Source organism: Perognathus longimembris, chromosome 11 (assembly GCF_023159225.1).
Source record: "Perognathus longimembris pacificus isolate PPM17 chromosome 11, ASM2315922v1, whole genome shotgun sequence".
Lineage (NCBI taxonomy): Eukaryota > Metazoa > Chordata > Mammalia > Rodentia > Heteromyidae > Perognathus > Perognathus longimembris.
The window spans coordinates 45,978,387-46,004,690 of record NC_063171.1 but is presented as its reverse complement, the minus strand read 5'-3'; positions in this window follow the sequence as shown (position 1 = coordinate 46,004,690).

Below are 26,304 nucleotides of genomic sequence, written 5' to 3'. Positions count from 1 at the left end.
CAGCATCATTAATTTGCACACATTAGGCTGAGCAGGTTCATAAATTTCCCCAGAACTTTTAAGTTCCAGGGTTTCAACACTGTTCTCACTTTTTTTTTGCCAGTGCTGGAGCTTGAACTCTGGGTCTGGGTGCTATCTCTGAGCTTATTTTGCTCAAGGCTAGCACTCTACCACTTGAGCCACAGCGCCACTTCTGTCTTTTTCTGAGTAGTTTATTGGCGATAAGAATTTCATGGACTTTCCTGTCCAGGCTAGCTTTGAACCACCATCCTTAGATCTCAGCTTCCTGAATAGCTAGGATTACAGGAGTGAGTCATGGACACAGTCAGTATTTGCCATTTTGAGATTTCACAGAGTTAAACTTGAAATCTATAAAGGGTAACCAGAACCCTACACTACTGAACTGAAGTAGTAAATTTTCCCACCTTGGAGCTGGTGATAAACAGGGTGGTCTTTGGGGTCCCTCCATCCTACACCAGAGCTCGTTTAAGAAAGCCTATATAAAAGGTGTGACTCGAGATGGAATTCAAAATATGTACGGGGTGGGAATCACTGAAGAGATTGAGAGTTTCAGATTTTTGCAACTACAACTTAATAAATCTATGTTTCATAATCAAGTTATAGATTCACTTTACCCCACCCAGCAAAGATCCAAGATCAGAAAAGACCTGCACCACATATATTTCTACTTCACCAAGCACCCACCTCAGGGCTCAGCACACAATGAGTTTCTACTAAACCTTATTTATGAATGTTTGCTCTGAACTTCACTGTGCAAGATAGATACGCACAGAGAAGGCTGGAGTCTTGAGATTATGGATAAAGAATGTTTGGTTGTCATGTAACATGAATAATGTGAGCATGAAGAAGCATAAGAGGATCACTGCCTGTCCTCAAGTAAAAATCCAGCCAAGGTGGGGATGACACATCCACAATCCACCATCAAAGGGCCAGCATCTCTCCATTGTCAAAGCTCCTCTTAGGATTACAGTCAGAAGCGATAATCACATGCAGAATCTATTTAAATAAAATTTTTGAAAATGTCACAAAAATGAACTGTGACATCTACCCTCCGCTGAGTACTTCCTTACTGATCTGTCATACTTCTAAGCACTAAATAAATGCATTTCTTCCTCATGCAAGCTTGTCTGAACAGCTCTGATGTAGGTACCCTTAGCTCCAGTTTGTAGACTCGGAAGTTGAGGTTTGGAGAAGGTAAGCAATTTGCCCCTTAACTACCTACCTCCCAAGCCTGGACCCCTGCCCACTAAGTGCATTCTGCTTTCTTCCTGGACATGGCTACAATGCCAAGCAGCCTGTATAAAGTTGGCCTTCCCTGCCTTGCCCATGACTTCATTCTCTGAGAATCCACACAGGAAATATATAGCTGCAGAACTGATCCTGGGCTCAATGGAACTAAAATTCTGGGGAAGGAACCCAGTAATCTGTGATTTTACCCTCAGGTTGGTTCTGATGCATGCCCAAATTGGAGAATCTCCAGTTTCATAGAATAACAGTGATGGCAATGGAATGCAAGAGGCTGATTTGCTCCAAAGATGTGTTTAGAGATTCTTGGTTGGGGGGGGGGACTTTTCTTCATATTTGAAATGTAAATTATATACCACTTTCCTTTTTGGATTTATACTTTTCATCAATATTATATACTGACCATTTTAAAGCACTATATCAAACATTTTATTCAAATTAGGATAATAATTTGATTCCTCTTTCATCTCACAGCCAGGCTAGAATCAAAGTTGTTATATTTTTAGTTTTTATGATACATTTGCATAATTTTTCTTCCATGAAGAGCTCAGAACTTTGTTTCTTTATCTCTCTGTAAAATAATTATCTCAGATTACCCTGATCATGGTGCAGTTTGACTCTCTTTGCTGAGCTGTTGGGAAGCTGTCTTTCCAAAATAGTTCATCCTTAAAACAAAATCCATGGGTCTTTCTCTCCATAGCAACCCAGATGACCAAACCCCCACTCCAAAAAATTATCGGATTGATTAATTCATGAAAATAAGTAGGTCATTGATATTCAAGGTATTGGGTAGTTGTCAGAATTTTAATCTTTCTGCCCAAGTTTTTGGAATTTTATGGGTGAGCTATTTGCTCATTCTTTATTTCTTTCTTTCTTGAAAAATGATGGAGAGATCATCCCATTCAGAGATAATGCTGACTGCTTTAATGCCAAGGATTTTCTGACTATTGTAGCCCAGTTGGAATGGCTTTCCAGGTGAGTCATTCAGGCTTTTCCTTCACAAATGCAACCGCCTTTCCTTCTCTATTTATTTTAAACTTTCTTCATCTTAAAAACCCAACTTGCTATTCTACTTTATAGACGACTAGTATTCATCAAAATAGAAGAGTAAAAGGAGATAACGCAGGATGCTTCTGTGCTCTAGCAAGTTTGGTCATTCAAGTTTTGGGGCCCACAGTGAATCTATACAGGTCCTTAGAGCAAATCAGAAGAAAGGCAAAAAAAAAAAAAAAGAAGAAGAAAGGCAATTCCTAAAACCAAATGAATTTACACTATCCTTAAAGATTCTTCCCACTGCAGGGAGCATAGCTCAAGTGGTAGTTTACCTACATAGCAAGCACAAGGCTCTAAATCCAAACCCCAGTATTAATAATAATAGTCATTATAATTATTATAACCATATAGTAATAATAATTACCTGTTCTCTTTGAAAACCCTAAAATAATATGCCAAGTACAAAGGTGGCTAGCGCCACCTGGTCTGTGAAAATCCCTAGGCAATTCTTAAAATTACACATTATTAGGACAACCTCAGACCTTCTAAGGCAAGGGCTAATTACTAGGAGACTTTCTTAGAAGCCTCTCTGGGGATTCTGTTATACATTCAGTTGTCAGTAACTAAGCAATTTAACTTTTTTAATATTGAATTTTAGAAAGAATGATTGAAGTGCTATATCAAAAGCAGTGGGGCAGTCTCACCCCTCCCTGCCCACTCTGTAACTATGCTTTTCAAAATGCATCCATCTACTCATGAATTCAGGAGAACCATTCTGACGATACAACCTTCGGGTCTACTCCAAATGGCCACTGAAAAAATAGGAGAAAGGAAAAAAAATTTTTCTCCATTCCGACAAAGAAGGAATCAAAGATCAGAGTGAATTATTAATCGTCTGTGTGAAACAGAAGCTCTTTCTCACCATCAATAATCCCCAGAGACCAAGCCAACATATTTATCAATATCTCTTACAAAACACTCAGGGAAATGTCAAGGGCAATGCACCATATAAGCCTGGTACCCAACAAAGGCCCTGTCCCTCCCACTAGCCTGAGTCTGACTCACACCCCACATACTAAGTGGCTCTGGGATTTGGGTTTGGAGAAGTGAGTCAACAGGCTGCCAATACCCACATCTTACTTTCATTATGAAGAGGACACTCATCATTAGTCCATTTTCCCGAAGAGCTGCCTGGCTCATTGTTCATTTGGGTACAGATGACCTAAATTGCGATCGTTTTTAGAAAGTATATCAGCTCCCTATGAAAATGTCAACCTCCGAAGTCAAAATAGATTTAAGGCCTCCTGGTAGGAAACAGGTGCTCAGGAAGAAAAAAAAAATCAATCTATAGCAAGAGCAAATGAATCGAAAAAAAATTTAATCATCGTCAAGTTATTTTTGTTTGATGCACTGCTGCAATATGACACTAGATAGAGTGTGGTTTGCAATTCATTTTTTCTTTTAAAGAAGATCACAGGTGCCAGGAGGAGGGGGCAAAATAAAGAAATGATCTTACTAGGTCACTAAATCATTGGCCAAATCATCAGTAAATACTGATTAAACATTCACTGTTTGATTCAGACAATATTAGAAACTTTCTTCTTAATTTCTTAGCTTGCTGTGTCTGGGCTTGAAGACTTTAACCATTTCCATTCCTTTGCTACCAGGAAAACGCTCTTGGCATGGACCATAGTGGGTGCTAACTCTTTGGTGCCTCCACCTGAGAGAGCTAAGATCCGGGTCCTTATCATTTCCCTAGGGAGCAAGCTCATCTCACTAAAAGCAATATAAGCTGATCTTTCTCTGTATAAATGAAGGACATTCATCCGGCTAGTATGATTCCATGCCCACCAGCCACCCAATTTGATTGCTCATTTCTTGGAAAATGAATACCAAGATTTCAGTTAATTATACTTTTCCCTCCCATTATCCCCTTTTTCATATAAAATAATAGGCCATAATGCTTATCCTATGAGCTTGTAATTCTCCTGAGCCTTACTTAAGCTACAAGTCATTGGACCACCTACCAATGGCCCTAAGGAGAGCATTCCTCCAAAACTAATATCCCCTAGTTATACTTTCAAGTTCTCCTTAGGCAGAGAGAAAAAACATTTTCTATTTATCCACCATAACCACAAGACATTCATTTTTAAATTTTATTTCTTATTTATGTTGGGGTTTCGAAAACCCTGTCTGGTTTTATACTTTTGATCCTCTTTCTTCAGCCTATCAAGTGCTAGGATTGAAGTGTATGCCTCCATGCCCAGCCCTGAACTGACCATTATAACCCAGCCTCCAATTACCCAGATTCACTTTCCATCACTCCACCTCATATCTCCCAAGTATCAGAATGACATCCTTTCCAGACTGGGTCCTTCAATCTCTCTGACCCTTCCACCATTATTCTATCATTCCCTATCCTTATAGCTACCATACATTCATCAGTGAAAATCTTGTGATCTTTCTCATAGTCTGTCTTCCTCACTGGATAACCAAATGTCTATTTCCACATTGGCTGAAGAGCTATCCACCATGCTTACACACTGCCTAGCCACTATAGAATGTCTGTCTCAATGCTGAGACCATACAACCCTTGAGATTGAGGATATTCAGTATGTTTTGCTGCAACCCCCCAGTTTAATAGATTGCCTGGTTTAGACTCATTGCTACTAATTAGTTTGGGCATAATTGATAGATGATGTATGGATGGATGGATGGATGAAGAGAGGGAGGAGACAGATAGATGATAGATAGATAGAGTTATTGACTGATAGGGACAGACAATAGATACATGAAAATTTTCTTTAAGTACATTTAATTTTGTGTCCCATCCAAGTGCAGTGGTGTCTCGCATTAAGATGCAGCTTGTTTACTGTGAGGGAAACATGCTGAGATCTTTCCCTAGCACATTAGCAAACATGACTTATTGGCCAATACAATCCTAACATTTGGGCAGACCAGTGTGTGTGTGTGTGTGTGTGTGTGTGTGTGTGTGTGTGTGTGTGTGTGTGTGTGTGTGTATTGACGACATTGGTGGGAAACAGACAAGCCTGTGGCACACTCTATTTTCTGGGAACCAGCTTTGGGCTTCTCCCACCTGTCCTAGCATCTTCTATATCAGATAACACTGATTATATCTCTGCAGTATATCTCTTCATGTTTTCTCCCAGAAAGATCTTTCTGTGGAGAAGACAAAAAAAAAAAAAAAAACAGGATCAAAAAGCAGAGGCTGAAAGCTTTGAGTTTCACTTGGATTCTGCCTCATTTTCTTTGGACCTACTCTCTGACTTCTTTAAAGATTCTGGCTCACAGACTAATTAATGCCTATGCTCACCAATGATATAAATAACACATTAGAAAATTCGGATTGGATCCAGGTGATGGAACTGAATGGAAATCTACAACACACTAGAATGGTGGCTTCCAAATGTGTTTTTATAAACTCACACACTCTCACATGCCCAAGCTGAAACAAGTCCCACAATGCAATGCAGGGGGTCTTCAGGGATTAGGGCAGCTGGTAAACTACAGGAACTTTAGAAGAGCAAGCCCTCCAAATTAGAACAGCATTAGTTGAAATTTTTGTTTAAATGCAGTGTCTATTTAGTTCTATGAACCTGGCAAGATTAATGTTTTTCAGTCAACATTTTCCATTCTCAATTACAGAGATAAAAATAGAAATACATTTCACTTAGCATCATCTTATGCATCCATAAGGGCATAGCTATTGGGCTCTTGTGATCCTTTGCTGTGACTAGCTTAAACCTGTGCTAATTATTCTCTATGAGGGAAACCATAAAGTCCATGTTTCTTCGGGTCTGCCTCACTTCACTTAGTATAATTTTTTCCAAGTCCTTCCATTTCCTTACGAATGGGGCAATGTCATTCTTTCTGATAGAGCCATAAAATTCCAAGATGATGCTAAGTGAAATGAACTCCAGGTTATGGAAACGAGTGTTATATCACCGTTGTAATTACTTTCAACATGCCATGTGAAACCATAGCTTTTTTTGTTGATGATCTTCTTGTATCCCCTTCCTGTGGTTGTCCCGCGCTACCACTGTATCTCACTCATCTGAGTACCCTGAATACTGTATATACTGGTATTAGTACTAGGGAAGGGAAAGGGAATATCAAAATCGAGAGACAAAGGATAAAAAGACAAATGACTCCAAAAGCAATACTTACAAAACCATCTGGTGTAAACCAACTGAACAACTCATGGCGGGAGAGGAAAATGGTGAAGGGGGAGGCAGGAAATGAGGGAGGAGTAACGAATTATACAAGAAATGAACCCACTGCCTTACATATGAAACTGTAACCCCTCTGTACATCACTTTGACACTAAATAAGTAATTATTAAAAAATATAAATACAAAACTTATTGTTACATGGATGGAATTGGAGGGCATTATGCTAAGGGAAGCAAGGCAGGTACAGAAAGATAAATATTGCATTTCTCACTTAATTTGTGATGGCTACAACGGTTGGTCAGATGGAATCAAGGCCACTTGGTGTCAGGCAGGACAAGGGATGGGAGGGTAGAGAAGGACTGAATAAAATGGAAAGGTTGAATAGTAGGAATAGTTCCAATATTCTGTTGCACAGTCAGGGAACTATATGATGACTTACATTTAACAATAACTAGGAAGAATTTTGAAGTTTCCAACACACACAAATGACAATATTTGTAGAGATAAAAATGCTAATCAATAATTACCCTGCTTTGATCCATATACATTGTGTACATGTATTGAATTATAATTGCATATATTACATGCCAATAAGAATAAATTAAATATATATTTATAAGTATATTTAGTTATTTGGAGCTTTTTTTTGCCAGTCCTGGGGCTTGAACTCAGGGCCTGAGCACTGTCCCTGGCTTCTTCTTGCTCAAGGCTAGCACTGTACCACTTGAGCCATAGCACCACCTCTGGCTTTTTCTATCTATGTGATGCTAAGGAATCGAATCCAGGGCTTCATATATACGAGGCAAGCATTCTACCACTAGGCCATATTCCCAGTCCTGGGGCTTTTTTTAAGATAGGGTCTCACTATATAATCTAGATTGACTGACCTCAAACTCCTGATCTTCCTGCCTCAGGTTTCCTAGTAGTGGTATTATAGGCCTGTGCCAGGATACCAGGCCAATTTAATTATTTTAGAAATTATTACTATCATTATTACTACTACTACTATTATTTAATTCTAAGGTTTGAACTCAGCTTTTTTTCATCTTAGTCATTCTTCAAGTACTCTCAAATTTCTCCCCCAGACCTCCCTTGTCAAAGAGCCTCTTGCTTATGCCTCCCAAATGTAACCACTAAAACATAACCACTACACTCAGTTTTGTGTTGTTGTTGTTGTTGAGATATGATCCCAATAACTTATTTGTCTGGGCTGGCCTAAAACAGTGCTCCTTCCAAGTCTTCACCTCTTGAGTGACTAAGATTACAGTCATGAGCCACTGTACCTGAGCTAACATAGTTTTGAAAACACATTTAAAATTCAACTAAGCCCTTGGAAACATTGGTGTCCATGCTTTCAATAATCATCACAATCTGCGGCTTTCTATTCAGTTATATTCCTTCCTATCCTTGTTAATGGCTATTGTCATGTGTCTAGTTCTCTGTGATAGTCTCCCCTCAATAGATTGACTTCATGACCCACTAATGGCAAACAGGTTCTGAAAAAAGGATGGATGCTCTAGGTGAGGGGGAAGGCATCCTTCCTCAGTAAGAGTGCCCAGTCCCTTTGGGTTGAGGTGAAGGCCAGATCCATTTATTTCACCAATGAGCAATGAGGAAAAGCAGGCACACACAAGAAAAGAATGAGGTCACAGGCCTCCTCACGACTCAGTGGTGGGAGCCATCCCCCACGGCTGTGTGTGTCAGCCACCACAGGAAGTGATCCCTTTAACCAGGTCTGGAAGCAATAGATTCTTGGGAGGCAGTAATTCTGTGACATCATGGAACATTTTCTTTCACTAAAGGCACATCTGAAAATATGTTCCTTGTTAGCAGCAAATCTTGTCCCCTGCCAGCACTCTCTGCACCCCCATTTCCCATCCCTGGTTACAGAATAATGGTCTTAATGAAAAACATCCAGAGTGGAAATGACAGGCATGAAGCAGCAGTCACCAAGTTTAGAACAGGGGAGGAATTAAAGCACTTCCTCTGTGATGTACCCTTAGGCAAATGATTGCTGGCCTCTTATCACAGCAGTAATGACGCCAACCATCCCAAGCAGATGACACAGTGAGTCTCCTAGCATTCCCCTCACACTCTCTGCTTTCAACTGGGACCATCTTAGTGCTGGGTACTTGAGCTTCCTCACCTTTTACCTTCAACTGACTACAATTATCCTGAGAGATTTCCACCTGTTTCCTCTAGGCTGCATTTTGGAGTGTTTTTAGTTGCAAGTAAGCAGATGATTCAATCATAAATGTTCACACCTTTATGATCTCCAGTAACAGTGATGTGGTTTCCTGGGTCAGTTGACTCAGTGACAGGAATTGCTCATTAAAGATCCCTGCTCAGTTAACTCAATGACAGGAAGGATTCATCAAGACTCCTGGGGTCAGTTAACTCAATGACAGGAAGAACTCCACAAGGATCCAGGCATCTTAACACAAGGCCTTTCATCCTTAGCCTCATTTCTTGGTGGGCTCATGGTGGCTGCTATGACTGTGTGGAACCATTAATAGGATGCTCAACTTGACTGATTTGGTGCCTAGAAAATTGGTAAACCACACCTCTGTCTATAAGGGTATTTCCAGGGAAGCGTAGCATGTAGGTGAACAAAGTGAACAGGGAAGACACTCTCTGAGTGTGGACAGCCCTTTCTAATAGGCTGGAAGCCCAGATGGGACAAAAAGAGCAAGAAAGGGCAAACTTGAACATATAAGCTATGTTCTTGAAGTGTTTGCAGTTTTGCAGCTGCCATTTCTGCTGGATATCAGAGATTCCTGACTTGTCTACCTTTAAGCACAGACTGATATTGGCAACTCTCCAGGGAACTTCGCTGCCTTGGACTAAGGCCTTATCATCTTGGTCTCTGGCTTCCAGACTCATTTCTTTTTTTCAGAGCTAAAGACCAAACTCAGGGCTTTGCACTTGTCATGCAAGTGCTCTTCCACTGAGCTAAATCCCCACCCCCCTCCCAGACTCTTATAATGAAGTTACTGTTATCCCTGACTTTCCAGCCTGGATATGGGATGATCCATCCTCTCATTGTGTGAGCCAAGCTACTTAAACCTGTTGGGGATTATTATGGCCTGGGAAAGGCTGCCCTTCCACCAGCCTTGGGACAATGGAAGTCCCTCCCACCTTCTGGCCTCCACCCCTTGGGAGGTGAACACGTGCGTGCCACCATGATGGGGTTGTCCCGCCCACAAAGGGAAGTTTCGTGATGTCACTTGATGAACGTGGTCCCTAGCCTATGACTGGCCCTTTGGCCAGCCCCCTTTCTTTCCCGCCATTACTTCTATATAAGTGCCCTTCCATATTAAAGTCTTTGAGACGCTTCCCACCACCGCAGCGTGTCCCTGATGCCTTCCTTTTCGCCTCCGCCCTTGGTAACATGTGGGGGGACTGGGGGGAGGGGAGGCTTCAGCAACCCTTCCTCAACTTAGCGCAGGTCCATGTGAGCACGCCTTTGGCCTTCTGCGGGCGGAGGGCCAGGCTGAGTGCTCTTTCATAGAGTTTGTGGTTACCATTCTCCCTGTGGGGGGAGAAAGGGGTTGTCCATACCCCAACAAAACCCTTGTGTATACTTACATGCGCATCTGTTAGTTCTCTTCTTCCAGAGAGCCTGACTGACACACACTGTTAGGTAAAAGCAGATCACTGGGTGGAAAGGCAGGGAAGAGGTTTCCACCTGCCAATTCCCAAGGATTGTCATTGGCCATGACTAGCCACTGTGGCTGAGCAAGAGAAGCTAGGTAAAGTGAGCTTCAGTCCTCTTCACTTTCTACCTTGGGAGGATCTACCAGTGGGAAAAACAGACAGCACCCTCACTCAGGAACCTGACCATTATCTGATTATTGTTCACGTGACAGCAGTCACACAGACAGGTCTTCAACACCACATGCATCAGTTAACCAAACTCAACTAAAGTGTCATCCACTCGCTCCACTGCCCAGCGAGAAGCTGGTCCCCAGAAAGCCTATGATTGCTCATTGGAATGCTTCATGGGCAGGCATGCCAGAAGGATCGATACAAAACCATTCCCAAGCTATAAAACCAATGATCATAAGAGCTGCCTGATGCTGGGTCCAGTGAGCAACAATTGCCTTCAACTAATAATGCAGATGTCCTTGTTTTGGTTGCTGTCTTTATTTTACAGAACATTGGTGTTACGCAAATGTCTCTAGGCTGCTTTCACCCAGGAACTGGTGAATGTTGGACTCACGGTGCCCTTGACTTTTCCACCTGCTCTTCTCTTTGCAAGAAGGTAAGGTGCTGCAGACATGCCATGCCAAAACTTCTTCTCAAACTATTACAAATGTATCCTGGACTTCCATAAAGTTTTGTCAATAATAAAGTTTAAAATATTATCCATTTCCCAATACCATAGATTTTTCTCTTATGCATGTTGGTTACTTCAGAGACCAAGCCAGGGTATGCACAATCCTCCTATTTCTAGCTCCCAAGTATCTGGAATTATAGGCATGAGACATCATACCCAGCTATAACTATGTCTATAATTATGTTTTTATAACATTTTATAAGTATGTAAATAAGCATACTTACAACCCCAGTTCTCATACTGATCCTTCTTTCACTCCCAAAGGTGCTACCTTTTCTATTGTCTTTTTTTATTATCTTTAGACCAGAGAGGCAATCTTGTTCTCATAACCGTGGGTGGATATTCTTTATCTGTATGACTTTATATAGCTTCTCCCCTGTCACTGAAAAGACTATTGGAACCAGCTGTGGAGAATGCTTACCTTTCAGTGTAGCTGAAGGCCAAAATACCAAGGTCTCGATCCCTCAGGCTTAAGGAAGGGCTCTGTAGTATTTAAACAAACAAAAGCAAATAGGGACTACCTCTTTTATCATTCCTAAGAAAACTCAGCCTTAGTCAAGGAGGAACAATCAAACCAGGCTCACAGTCACTCAGACACACAAAATGTCATCCAGAAGAACCAACAGTAGGAAATGAACCCACGTCAGATGGCAAGTAATAAAGCAAGTGGGTGTTCCATGGTAAATCCTTTGGCTTCAGGTTGACATAACTATTGATTTCTTTGTATGTATCCTTGTATATTAGATTATGTAACTGGTATTTTCAAAAATTTATAGTGTAAATTGGCAAATCATGATTGTGCATATTTATAACAAGTAACATTATATCTATATAGTATGAAATGACTAAGTTAATATAATATGAATAAGTTAAAAACATACCCATAACCTCAAAACCTTATTTTTTTCAGCAAGTGTCATTGATCTTTCAATCCTTATTTGTAATAATGTTGCCTGGAACTCTTTAAGCCAGCCACCTTGATATTCCCCATGGTATGAGACTGGGGCTGTGCAAAAGTTTGTGGGCCCTCTCGGACTGCAAATTAAAGCTTAGTACCTCACTGAGACAGATCATTCTTTCTGTTGAAAACTATCTCAGCACTTTTTCTCAAAGTTTCCCCCCCACCCACATTTTTGAGCATTGTATTAAGGAATTCTCAGAAATTAACTCATCAAGGAAGACAAAATGTTTTCTAACATCACAGTTCCCTAAAGAGTAATTTACTATATGTCTAGGATAATCCTAGCAGACGATCACAATAGCTCAATAGCATTGTACATATAATCACATAAGATGTAGCTAAGCAAAATGAACTCCAAGTTATGGAAACAAGAAGCAAAAAGAATAAACAGGGATTCAATGTCAGAGCCCTCTGTCTCTAAACTCATTATAATTATCATGTATCAAAAGACAAAATATAAGGTGCTGTACAGAGAGGCTACAAGGGTTACATATGTAAGGTCGTGAGTACATTTCTTATCAAACTTGTTGCCCCCTTTCTCAACCAATTCTAGCTTCCATATCTGAGAGAAAATATGCAGCCCCTGTCTTTCCTGGTCTGACTTCACTTAATATGTTGTTTTCCAGATCGTTCCATTTCTTTGGAAATGATGCAATATGACTCTTTCTAATAGATGAGCGGGATTGGAGGTATGGCTCAAGCTGTAAAGAACTGCTAACGTTTCAAGACAGAATTTAATCAAATATGAACCCTAGAGTAAGACTTGTGTTAATAAAGAAATCAATCCATCACAAAAAAGATAAAATGTACACATTGCCTTACATATGAAACTATAACCCCTCTGTACTTCGCATTGACAATAAAGAAAAAAAATTTAAAGAAAAAAATGACCAAAATAGACCCTTTTATGATTAGATTTTATAAAATGGAATAAATTTCAGTTCTCAAAGTCAAAGTGCTGAGTAACAAGAAATTTGCTACTTTTTTTTAGTTCAAATAGTTTTTTGATGAGGTCTTTGGGTTTTCTGTAGAAAGGACCATGTAATCGGCATATTGATCATTTAACCTCCTTCTTTCCAATACAAATGCCCTTCAATTCTTTCTTTTGCCTAAGTTCTCTCATTAGGAATTACAATATTTGTTAAACAGAAGTGAGGAAAGTGGACATTCTTGCTCGGTCCTCAGCTTAGAAAGAAAACTTTCAGCTCCTGCTCATTCAGTCTGATGTTAGCTGTGATTCATTAGTGTTTTGAGTCAGAAATGGAAGAATTAGAGATGTCACCACAAGGGAAATGGTGACAGGATCTTCAGTGGTCTGCATGACAGAGGAGTGGTGAAAACACTGCCCCCATATACACCATTGGTGAGGACAAATGTGCCAATCCTATACTGCAAACTGAACCATGCCTGTGGACATGTTGAACATAACAACATCCCACAAATCAGTTTCTGGTTTGTTTAATCTTCAAGAAGTCTCTGAGATTACTTAACAAGATTTTCCCCCTCTTTAGTCTTATTAAGAAGACAATTTACTTAAAAAAGAACCTCACCCTCAAAGGAAAACCTCAGGGAACAGAAAAAAAGAAACCTTTCTCTTGGCTTTTCCTGGCATGTCTACAACTAAGATTAACTAATATAACTGGGAAAGCACCAGGAGATATGGGGGTTTTGTCTGAAGTTTCCTTTGTGGACAAAAATATTTAACACACACACACACACATTTCAAATTTGGAAAAAAAAAAAAGACTTCTACTTTAATGAAAAACTTCTACCCACAAAAAAACAACCTCCAGGGGTTTCGTTGAAAACTGTTAAGATAAAATATATTTCACATCTTCCTCTTCACAAAAAGGCTTATTATGTTCTCTCCCATTAACTTTCTCCTCGGGGTATTTCTGATGTCTGCAAAACATATTATAGCTGTTTCCTGCTGGATGGTTTGCAATGCTGTCAGTGAATTAAATTCACAAAATGACTAAAACTGTGAACAAGCATAGAAGGACCTCAATGGAGGCCTCTTAAATAGTAGACAAGAAGGTAAATGTATCTATCCACCTGAATCAGTTATAGGGCATCAACTGGCATCTGGACATGGAGTCAGCATCATACAGAGAATTTCTCTCTAGAGGGAACCAATCACGTTGCTGAATGAACCCTCTATCAGCCATCTTCTTACAAAATATCTCTGTGCCCAGCATCTTTTTCCAATCTTGTAACCTCTTTCTCAAACTGTAGAAAATCTTGCTCCTTAAAAGAAAATGTTCCAGTCCACTGAGTGGCCAACTCCAAGTACTGCACATTGCTACATAATCTTCATGTAGGAAGAGAGCAGAGGAAGGGAGGAAAGCTGGGCACTACAGGTGGCTCACGCCAGTAATCCTAGCTACTCAGGAGGCTAAGATTTGAGGATTGTGGTTCAAAGCCAGCCCATTTTTCAGAACTAGGGAAGGGAAAGGGAACATCAAAATGGAGAGACAAAGGGTAAAAGGCGAACCAATACAACAGCAACACTTACAGAACTATATGCTATGCTGTAAACCAACTGTACAGGTCAGGGTGGGGAGGAACTGGGAAAGAGAGAAGGTGGGAGAAAAATGAAGGAGGAGGTAACAAGTTTGATAAGAAATGTACTCACTGCCTTATGTAAGAAACTGTAACCCCTCTGCACATCACTTTGACAATAAATAAATAAATAAATTTTTTAAAAGTTGGAAGTGGCACTGTGGCTCAAGTGCTAGAGCAATAGCCTTGAGCACAAAGAGGCTCAGGAACAGAGCCCAGACCCAGTGCCCAATCCCCAGGACCAGCAAAAAAAAAAAAAAAAAAAAAGTAGTGTGGGAATGTGCAATGTGTATGAGAAGACCAGTGTGTGATTGGGGCACATCTCTTCTACCCACCTATAACTGTCCTGTCCAGTATGGCCTCAACTCCATGCTTTAAGAATCAATTCTCTGCTGTTTGAACTCAGTACAAGACTTCCATCCTGTTTAATTAGAGATGCAAATGGGGCTTTTTCATAGACCATGGTTTTTAAAATAAAACGCTTAGTTTGATTTAGAAAAAACACTATGTACATGTTCAGAAACATACAAAAAAGAAATAGAGAAGAAGGGAGGGAAGAAGAGCAGGAAGAAAAGAGAGAAAGAAAGAAAGAAAGAGAGGGAGGAAGGGAAAGAGGAAGGAAGGAAGGAAGGAAGGAAGGAAGGAAGGAAGGAAGGAAGGAAGGAAGGAAGGAAAGGGAAGGAAGGTGGGAGGGGCAGGAGGGAGGAAGAAAGGGGAAGGAGGGAGGAAGAGAAGGAAAGAAGGAAGGAAGTGACAGAGAGAGAAAGAGAGAAGCATCCGGAAGACGGCGGAGGAGCAGCAGAGCCCTAGCTGAGCTCCCTCTGACATCGCAGTTTTCTCACACCATAGAAACTTTTACTCCTAGAAAGACAGCCAGAGTAAGTTCTAACAGTACAGGGATTCTGGCCAGGAAGGAAAAATTGACTTTGCTCGTCTGAAAACACAGATTTGAGCCCCAGACGGCGTCCCGCTGCCACGCCAGTGCCGGCACTGGCACAGCGCCCAGCACAGCGACCCGCACTCGTGCAGCTAAAGCACACAGTGTAGACTAGGGAGAAATCCTCCAGATGGCGGCTGAGCACGGATGGGATGAAATCACAGAGAAAGCATGAGTACCCCACGAAAGATATTCTCACTCGTACCCACAGAGCAGCTTCTGAAAGGTAGCCCTTCCCCCATCACCAGAGCAAAGTGCCATCTTTAGCACTGGCATAGGGTCAGACCAGACTGGAACTAAAGCGGGCCTGGGGAAAGCGAGGACAAAGGAGCCATCTTTGAAAAGGGCAAGAGGGACTGACCAGTGAGAGCCAGCTCTGCCCAGGAGAACGTCCCCTGCCCAGGCGGCAGGCTCATCCTGGGCCACGGCTTAGCCAGAGATGCCCTGCCCTGCCCACCAGAATTTATAAATTTAAAGCGAAAGCAGCGAGCAGCTCCCAGCAACATGGAAACACCAGACAGGGGAACAAACAGTTCCTGAGACAGATAAACGGTCCCGTTACAGAGGAAGCCCAATTCCCAACCGGAAACGAAGCTGAATTCCATAGCCACCTCTGCCAGGCAGCCGCCCTGCCCAGAAGGGAGGAACCTCCGCCAGGCAAGCAACTCTCAGCCGGGTAAACCAGGCCAACGACGCCCCGCCCTGTTGAGTCCACAGCCTATTCAAAGCCAGGCATTAAGGGCCGCGGCCCCACAGCAGACAGAGGAGCCATGGTTCCCGAGACTGCTCACGTCCCCATCTACAGAGGACGCCCAAGGCCTACCTGCAAGCTGTGCGAACCACAGAGACCCAGGATTGCACCAACAGGGGAGAAGGGTCAGAACATATGCACCCCCTGTGAACTGAAAGCAAGTCAAACCAGCCAATCAGGAAAATAGACTGCAGACCATCGCAAGGAAACCAAAGACTGGGGAAAGACCACCCAAACAAGGAGGACTCCATTTTTTTTTTCTTTTCAAACATTTTTTAAACTTTTTTTAAAAAAATTTTTTTTTAATTTTTTCACTTCTGAGACGTCGTTGGTTTTTTTGTTTTCCATTTTTACCTGTTTGTTTTATCAAGTTTTTTTTTTCTATTTTGGTTGTTTTTCTGTTTTTTTTCTTTTATTTTTTTAAAATAATTTTTCTCTGTTTTGTGCATCTGTCTTCCAGTATTTTTTCTTTATTTCTCTCTTTGCATTCTCTTTCTTTAAAAATTACTTTCCTATGAATAACAACTCCACTCTTTTCTGCTAACTCTCCATTGTCTATCATTTTAACCTTGTTCTTTCTACTGATTCTCCACATTTCCACATCACTGAAACTAAACCAAAATCATCACACACACCCCCAATACATTTTACTCTATTCTCTTTACTACCTCTAACTTTCCCTCCCGACTTACGGCCAGGACCTCCAGGTTCCATTGACTCCTGGTTATTGGACAGAGGGTATCCCTGCTTAATCCAAGTGAATCAAAGGGGTTCATAGAGAAAGCCAGTCTTAAAAGAACTTAATATAAGAACAAGAATTGCTCATAGGGTTGTAACAGTAAATAAGTAACTACTGAATACAGGGCCCAGGATCGACTGTTATATTGAAATTGTATTCTTTAGGAACACCAAATCTAATTTTATAGACAGGTATACAAGGTATCTGTATATAATTGTGAACTTATAAGATTTACACAACAGTGCTTGTTAAGGGCTGCTTTGGGTCTTAAACGGTGCTCACAGGTGCTTGTAGATTGGCATTCCCAATCCAAATGGACAAGAAAGATGGTAAACAATGGAGTCTTTTCTCCCACTCAAAACAAGCAGGAAACAGAGCAGTCAATCAAACACATAGAAGAGAACCTTCAAAATGCTCTACAAAGTCTACTGATAAACATGTTAAATGAAAAGTTTGAATCAATACAGCAATCCTTCCATAAAGTGATAGATGATTCCATGGCCTCAACAAATAGAAAGATAAATGAAATTCAAGAGTCAAATGAAAAGATAGCTACCCAGGTAAAAGATTTGAGAGACAGAACTCAAAACCAAATTAATGAAGTAAAGAAGTCCATGCAAGACCTAAGAGATGGGCTGGGGATATGGCCTAGTGGCAAGAGTGCTTGCCTTGTATACATGAGGCTCCCTGGGTTCGATTCCTCAGCACCACATATACAGAAAATGGCCAGAAGGGGCGCTGTGGCTCAAGGGGCAGAGTGCTAGCCTTGAGCAAAAAGAAGCCAGGGGCAGTGCTCAGGCCCTGAGTTCATGGCCTAGGACTGGCCAAAAAAAAAAAAAAAAAGACCTAAGAGATAACATGGAAATCATCAGGAAAGACCAGTCAGAAGGAAACGAGATTCAAAATCAAGTAGCTAGCCTACAGTCCCGACTAACTGAAGCAGAGGATCGAATCTCAGGAGCTGAAGATTCCCTAGAATCTATGGAGAAAAATCAAAAATCAATACAAATCCAGTCCAATCAACAAAACAGATCACTACAGGAGATTCAAGACACAATCAGGAAGCCCAATTTAAGGATAATAGGTATTGAGGAAAACTTGGAGAAAGAGGTTTATGGGATAGGCAACCTATTTAACAGAATATTAGCTGAGAACTTCCCAAATATCCAGAAGGATAGGCCTATACAGATACAAGAAGCATTTAGAACCCCAAACCGACCAGACCAGAATAGGACATCCCACCAACACATTGTGATCAAAACAGGATCAGTAGAGTACAAGGAAAGAATCCTTAAAGCTGTTAGGGAGAAGAAAACAATCACATATAAAGGAAAAGCAATCAGAATTACCCCAGACTTCTCAGCAGAGACCATGAAAGCAAGGAGAGCCTGGAATGAGGTATACCAAACACTAAATAAAAATAACTACCAACCAAGAATACTGTACCCAGCCAAACTCTCATTCATAGCCAAAGGTCAAATAAAAGTCTTCCACAGTAAGGAAAAACTGAATAAATATATCTACACCAAACCAGCTTTACAGAAAATCCTCAAAGATGTACTATACAGGGAAAATAATCAAGATCCCAATACAGACAGAGAAATGAACCCTAAATAGTAAACATCAGATCAAGAAATGAGAAGACACAGCTTTTAACAAGATAGTGATAATGAAAGGAACAAACGATCATCTCTCAATCCTAACTCTCAACATTAATGGACTTAATTCTCCAATCAAACGACATAGGCTCATAAGTTGGATCAAAAATCAAGACACATCTTTCTGCTGCCTCCAAGAGACACAGCTATACAGCAAAAGTAAACATCTTCTAAAAGTGAAAGGCTGGAATCAAATCTATGAAGCAAATGGCCCCCATAAGCAGGCTGGAGTTGCAATCCTAGTATCAGACAAAATTGACTTCAAATTAAAAAAGGTAAGAAGAGACAAAGAAGGTTACTACATACTAGTAAAGGGATCTCTCTAACAAGAAGATATAACCATTCTAAATATCTACACACCAAATGCAGGAGCACCCAACTTCATCAAACAAACACTACTGACTCTAAAAACACTCATAAACCCAAATACATTGATAGTTGGGGACTTTAACATTCCACTATCACCTCTGGACAGATCAACACACCAAAAATTGAACAAAGAAATCACAGAACTAAATAATTGCATAGACCAACTAGACTTAACCGACATCTACAAAATATTCCACCCAGCAACAACAGAATACACATTCCTCTCCGCAGCACATGGAACATTGTCCAAAATAGATCACATCTTAAGGCACAAAGAAAATCTGTACAAATTCAGAAGTATCAAAATCATTACCTGAATTCTCTCAGACCACAATGGAATAAAATTAGAGCTCAACTCAAACAGCCACCACAGAAAATCCTACAATTCATGGAGACTAAACAAAACACTGCTGAACCATCAGTGGGTCATTGAAGAAATTTAAACAGAAATTCAAAGGTTTATGGAATTCAACCAAGATGAGGACACTAAGTACCAGCTCCTTTGGGACACAGCAAAGGCAGTACTCAGAGGAAAATTTATATCTCTGAGTGCCTACATCAACAAACTGGAGAAACAGCAACTAAACAACTTAAGAAAGGACCTTAATCTCCTCGAAAGAGAACAGCAAGCCAAACCCAAGTCAATAGACGGAAGCAAATAATTAAAATCAAATCAGAATTAAATCAATTAGAGACGAAAAAAACCATCGAAAGAATCAACAAAACAGAGTTGGTTCTTTGAAAAAATCAACAAGATAGACAGACCCCTGGCAAACCTGACCAAAAAACGAAGGCAGCACACTCAAATAAACAAGATAAGAGATGAAACAGGTAACATCACCACAGAAATAACAGAAATTCAGAAAATAATAAGGGACTATTTTGCAAACCTTTATGCCAACAAATTCGAGAACATGGAAGAAATGGATGATTTCCTAGAAAAAATTCATATCCCCAAACTCAACCATGAAGATTTAAACTTTCTAAACAGACCCATATCCAGTATTGAAATAGAAACGGCAATAAATGATCTCCAAGAAAAGCCCAGGTCCAGATGGATTCACAGCAGAATTCTACAAGGCCTTCAAAACAGAACTCACACCAATATTTCTCAAAATCTTCAATGAAATTGAAAGAGAACATTCACTACCAGACACATTCTATGAAGCCAGTATAACCCTCATCCCCAAACCAGGCAGGGACTCATCAAGGAAAGAGACCAATTTCCCTGATGAACATAGACACAAAAAATCTCAACAAAATTCTGGCCAATCGACTTCAACAGGTTATCAAAAAAATCATACACCACGATCAAACTGGATTCATCCCAGGGATGCAAAGTTGGTTTAATATACACAAGTCAATTATTGTAATCCACAATATCAACCGGAGCAAGGTAAAAAACCACATGGTTTTATCTCTGGATGCAGAAAAAGCGTTTGATAAAATCCAGCACCCATTTATGCTAAAAGCCCTGGAAAAACTGGGATTCCAGGGAACATTCCTTAATATAATCAAGGCAGTTTATGACAAATCAACAGCAAGCATAACTCTAAATGGTGAAAAACTAAAGCCATTCCCTTTAAAATCAGGAACAAGGCAGGGATGTCCACTCTCTCCCCTGCTCTTCAACATAGTACTAGAATTCCTAGCCAGAGCAATTAGGCAAGAAGAAAATATAAAGGGGATCCAAATAGGAAAAGATGAAGTTAAACTTTCTCCCTTGGCAGATGACATGATCCTATACCTAAAGAACCCCATAGACTCTACCCCCAAGCTACTAGAGCTGATCCAAAACTTTGGCAAAATTGCAGGATATAAAATAAACCCTCAAAAATCAATGGCCTTTCTCTATGCTAACGACCCAAAAACCGAGGCTGAAATCAGGAAAGCAACTACTTTTGCAATAGCCCCAAAAAACATAAAATACCTAAGAATTGCCTTAACCAAAGAAGTGAAAGACCTCTTTGAGGAGAACTTTAAAAGCTTGAAAAACGAAATTAAGTCAGAACTAAGGAAATGGAAAAACCTCCCATGCTCCTGTATTGGGAGGATTAAGATAATCAAAATGGCAATATTGCCAAAGGCTATCTACAAATTCAATCCAATACCCATTAATATCCCAACACCATTTTTTAATGAAATAGAGGAAGCAATCCAGAAATTCATATGGAACAATAAAAGACCTAGAATAGCAAAAACAATCCTAAGCAGAAATTACAGTGCTGGAGGAATTACAATACCTAACTTCAAGCTGTATTATAAAGCTATAGTAATAAAAACAGCTTGGTATTGGCACCAGAACAGGCCTGAAAACCAGTGGAACAGAATTGAAGACCCAGAAATGAACCCACAGAACTATGCCTACTTAATCTTTGATAAAGGAGCTAAAACAATAGTCTGGAAGAAAGATAGCCTCTTTAACAAATGGTGCTGGCAAAACTGGTTCAACACATGCAACAAATTAAAACTAGATCCTTATATATCACCCTGCACCAGAATCAATTCCAAATGGATTAAAGACCTCGAAATCAAAACAGACACCCTGAAAACACTAAAGGAAGGAGTAGGAGAAACACTTGGGCTCCTTAGCGCAGGACAGAACTTCCTTAACAAAGACCCAGAAAGGCTACAAATCAAAGAAAGGTTGGACAAATGGGACTGCATCAAACTGCAGAGCTTCTGCAGGGCAAAGGACATAGCTCGCAAGATAAACAGAAAGCCCACAGAGTGGGAGAAGATCTTTACCGGCCAGTCAATGGACAAAGGCCTCATATCTAAAATATATGCAGAACTAAAAAAATTACCTTCTTCCAAAACAAAACTGCAAAGAACCAATAGCCCCCTCATCAAGTGGGCTAGAGACGTAAAAAGAGACTTCTCTGATGAGGAAATGAGAATGGCCAAGAGACATATGAAAAAGTGCTCTACATCACTGGCCATAAAAGAAATGCAAATCAAAACAACATTGAGATTCCACCTCACCCCAGTAAGAATGTCCTATATCAAGAAAACTAACAATAACAATTGTTGGAGAGGATGTGGCCAAAAGGGAACCCTACTCCATTGTTGGTGGGAATGTAAACTGGTTCAGCACTCTGGCAAGCAGTATGAAGATTCCTCAGAAGGCTAAACATAGAGCTCCCCTATGACCCAGCAGCCCCACTTTTGGGTATCTATCCAAAAGACCACAAATATAATCACACTAATGCCACCAGCACAACAATGTTCATCGCAGCACAATTTGTCATAGCTAGAATCTGGAACCAATCCAGATGCCCCTCAGTAGATGAATGGATCAGGAAAATGTGGTACATATACACAATGGAATTTTATGCCTCTATCAGAAAAAATGACATTGCTCCATTTGTAAGGAAATAGAAGGACTTGGAAAAAAATTATACTAAGTTAAGTGAGCCAGACCCAAAGAAACATGGACTCTATGGTCTCCCTTATTGGGAATAATTTGTACAGGTTTAGGCAACTCATAGCAGAGCATCACAAGGCCCAATAGCTATACCCTTATGAACACCTAAGATGATGCTAAGTGAAATGAAGTCCATGTTATGGAGACAATTGTTATATCACAGTTGTAACTACTTTCAACGTCCCATTTGTATCTGTAGCTTCTATTATTGATAATGTTCTTGTATCACCTTCCTGTGGTTGTACCTACACTATCTCTGTAATCTTATCTGAGTATATTGGAAACCGTCTATACTGGTATTAGAACTAGGAAATTGAAAGGGAATACCAAAATCGAGAGACACAGGGTAAAAAAGACAAATAACTACAAAAGCAATACTTGCAAAACTGTTTGGTGTAAGTGAACTGAACACCTCATGGGGGGAAAGGGAGAGGGGGAGGAGGGAGGGAGGAATGAGGGGACGAGGTAACAAACAGTACAAGAAATGTATCCAATGCCTAACGTATGAAACTGTAACCTCTCTGTACATTAGTTTGATAATAAAAATTTGGAAAAAAAAAAGAGAGAAGCATCCAAATTTTCACCACCCTAATACAGACTGCCACTTAGAAGGAAATGCTGACACAAGGAGGTTCTTCAACCTGGCTCTCCATTGGTTCTTAGGATGGCACCTAACCAGTCAAATCTTGGGAAATCTCCTTGACCATGAAAAGAGGCAGCTTAGGCTAGCACTTCCATAGAAAAGGCAAAGTGCACATGCTCTCACATGCCTCTTCCAGAAGGAAGCCATTGACGCTTTGTATGGGCAGCCTCCAGAGGTTGCCTTATACAAAGCCAAGTGACCCTAGAGCTGTGAGCTATGCTCACACCAAAAGCTAACAGGGATGGGTGGTCTCCAGATCTCAGCTGCTCCACAGTTACAGCTTGGACTTAATGGGAGTAAGTCAGCCAACAGTTCCTGGGCAGAGCCCAAAGAGCTCATCACCCAAACCTTCAGCAGCAGATGGCAAGAGAATGGACAAGAAAAAGGTTATTACCGCCCCCCCCCCCCAAGCCCAGAAAAGGGATATAGAGGCCAGAACAAAGTCCTGTGTGCATGTTTCTAGGAGAGGGGACACATTCCCACTCCCCACTTCACAGTAGATACCATCCTGCTAAGGATCTCCAGGAGAGGTAAGAACGTAAACAACCAAAAACCTACCGTCCAGAAACTGAGCTAACCTAACCAGATGGGAGTTCATCCAGATTTCCCACTATCCTGCAGGGTGGCAGGAACATGGGAAGTGGAGTGTGACCTCTTACGGATAAGATTAAGTAGGCTGTAGAAGACAATAGGAAAAGATTACATTTTCTTTTTGCACATCTGATTTCAGTGTAAGTACATGTCCAACTTCTGAGAATACTTCAAAGATCCTCCTCAGGGATAAAACGTTTTCTACATTTTGGGTTCTTTCTTAAGAGTAGATTCCCAGAAGAGCTGTATTTGGGTTTAAAGTTTTTAAAGTAGAAGAAATGCAAAGGTTTTGACCCATCAACACCAAGTGTGTGAGAATTACGGTTTCTCTTTGTCCTACTTTCCAAGAACCCTCTTACATTTCCAGGAAAGCCATTGGACATGGGGTACGCAAGAAAGTTGGGAAAAACACACCCAGACTCCCATGTGTTAGGAGGTCAGATAGGAGCTCTGATTTGTTGAAGGGCTTCTGAGTCAGCCTGTGGAGACTACAGCCCCCCAAATCCCAGCCACAAGATATATGAACTTGGCAAGTTGCTTATACTCGTTGTGCTTCTTTCTCACCTATATAAATGCAATTAAAAATACCTTACCTCATGGGGTCAATGTGAGAACCAAATGAAATACAATTAGAAAGTACTTACTACTTAGCACCTAGTAAACACACAATAAATGTTAGCTATTTTATTTTTGGATTATAAAATTCCTTCATGCCTCCTCCCTCTTTATTCCCTGAGGAGGAATAAAATGCCAGGACTAATGGTAATGTTTCATGCACATTTGCTGAGAAAATGCTGAATGAATATACTTGCCCATATTTCCATGCTTTAACTACCCCTGTCTACAGTGCAGGAAGAACTCAAGGAAAATTATGTGAATCTCTGTCATACTAAGCTTCAAGGTCACAAGGTCAGGAGCTCCATGCTCCCATACAAAGTTAATAAGCAGACCTCTCAGGAGACTGATTCTCAGGTGAGCTTCCATTGAGGATGGATTCATGGGACACCAAAGCAAAACTTCAAAGATGAGGAGATTAAAGCAAGACTACAGACAAGAATTGGAGCAACTGAGGATAAGAGAAAGTACACAACCATTAACACAGCTGCTGCAGACATACAACAGGATGCTCATGCAACAAGCTGGCCCAAGTAGTGAAATATTGCTGGGAGTCAGGAGAGCTCTGGGTATGAAAACTGGAGAAGCTGAAACCAGCTTGCCACAAGCTGAGGATGGAGATTAAATGTCTCTGGAGGGAACAATTAAGTTCTGAGAAGCTCTCTCTGAGGGAAACCAGAAGAGCTTTTTGTTTAAGTACTCCCTGTTATCCTTAGAAAAATAAAAACACTCTCCTGAGGTAAATGGGCCCTCCATGTTAAGTCAGGTATTACTGAGCCTTTTTCCTTCCCTCAGTGAAAACCTCTCCAGCCAGGGACACGCAGAGAAATGATAGTAAGCCCATCTTATTCAGATTTATTGTATGTGGTTTGACCGAGTATAGTTGTTATTAAATAGTATTTTTTAATTAAATGAAATGTCAAAAACAGAAGTTTTAAGCTATTGTGCACATACACAGCTCAACTGATATGGAGAAGCTCTGAGTCTTTCCCACATTGTCAGTTGTGTTTAAGTTGTTGTGTGATCTGCTCAGTGTTTCCCTGTCCTGAATTGTGGGACAAATCTGCCCCTCATAAAATAAAGGAGGCTACAAAAGCAAGGTCAATGTGAATGTGTTTACTAAATTGATAAAGTAAAAATTTTAAAGGCTGTATGTCTTTAGCAGACTTTGTTATGAGAAAAAAAATACCAAGAATCTGAGGAACAGTACTGAAACCTATACAACCAAAGCTTGGTTATTTTTTCAACAGTAGTCTCCTTGGAATCAAATATATAGAGAGATTAAGGGTCTACCCTACTGGATCATTCTTTTTTTTTTTTTTTTTGCTGGTCCTGGGGCTTGAACTCGGGGCCTAGGCACTGTCTCTGAGCTTCTTTTGATCAAGACTAGTACTCTACCACTCGAGCCACTGCATGACTTCCAGTTTTGCTGAGAAGTTCATTGGAGATAAGAGTCTCACAGGCTTTTCTGCCCAGGCTGGCTTTGAACTATAATCAGATCTTAGCCTCCTGAGTAGCTAGGATTACAGGTGTGAGTTACCAAGGCCCATCTGTGGCTCTATCCTTACTTTTCATTAGCCACTGGCAAACCTTGTAATGCCCACCTAAGATGACTTTGGTACACTGGGTATTGTATGTACGTTCATCGAAACTAGGGAAGGGGAAAACTAAAATGAAGAGACAAAGGGTAAAAGGCAAACTAATACAACACCAATACATACAAGATAATGTGTTGTAAACCAACTGTACAACTCAGAAGAGGGTGGGGAGGGAACGGGGTGGGGGGAAGGTGGGAGAAAAACAAAGGAGGAGGTAACAAGTTTGATTAAAAAAATGTACTCACTGCCTTACATGTGAAACTGTAACCCTTCTGTATATTACTTTGACAATAAAAATTTCCTTTTTTACCACCTATTAGATAGTTAAGAAAATATGGTAATCCAATTATAGCCATAAAGTTATGTTGCTCTTAATCCCTAAAAAACCTGTGTGCTGTGTGTCTTGCTTTGCATAAATGTCCTTCAAGACCCCATGTGCTTAGTTGCCAGCTTGGCACTATTGTAAACTAGTGAAAGTTTTAAGAGGTGGGGCTTAGTGGGAGGTGTTTAGGTCATTGGAGGAATGTCCCTGAAGGGGATATTGGGATCCCACCTCGTTCTTCCTTTCCTTGTTTTCTTCTTGGCCATGATGTATGCAGTTTTGACCCACCCTGCTATCATGATGTGCCACCTCACTACAGGCATCAAGGCAGTGACTCTCA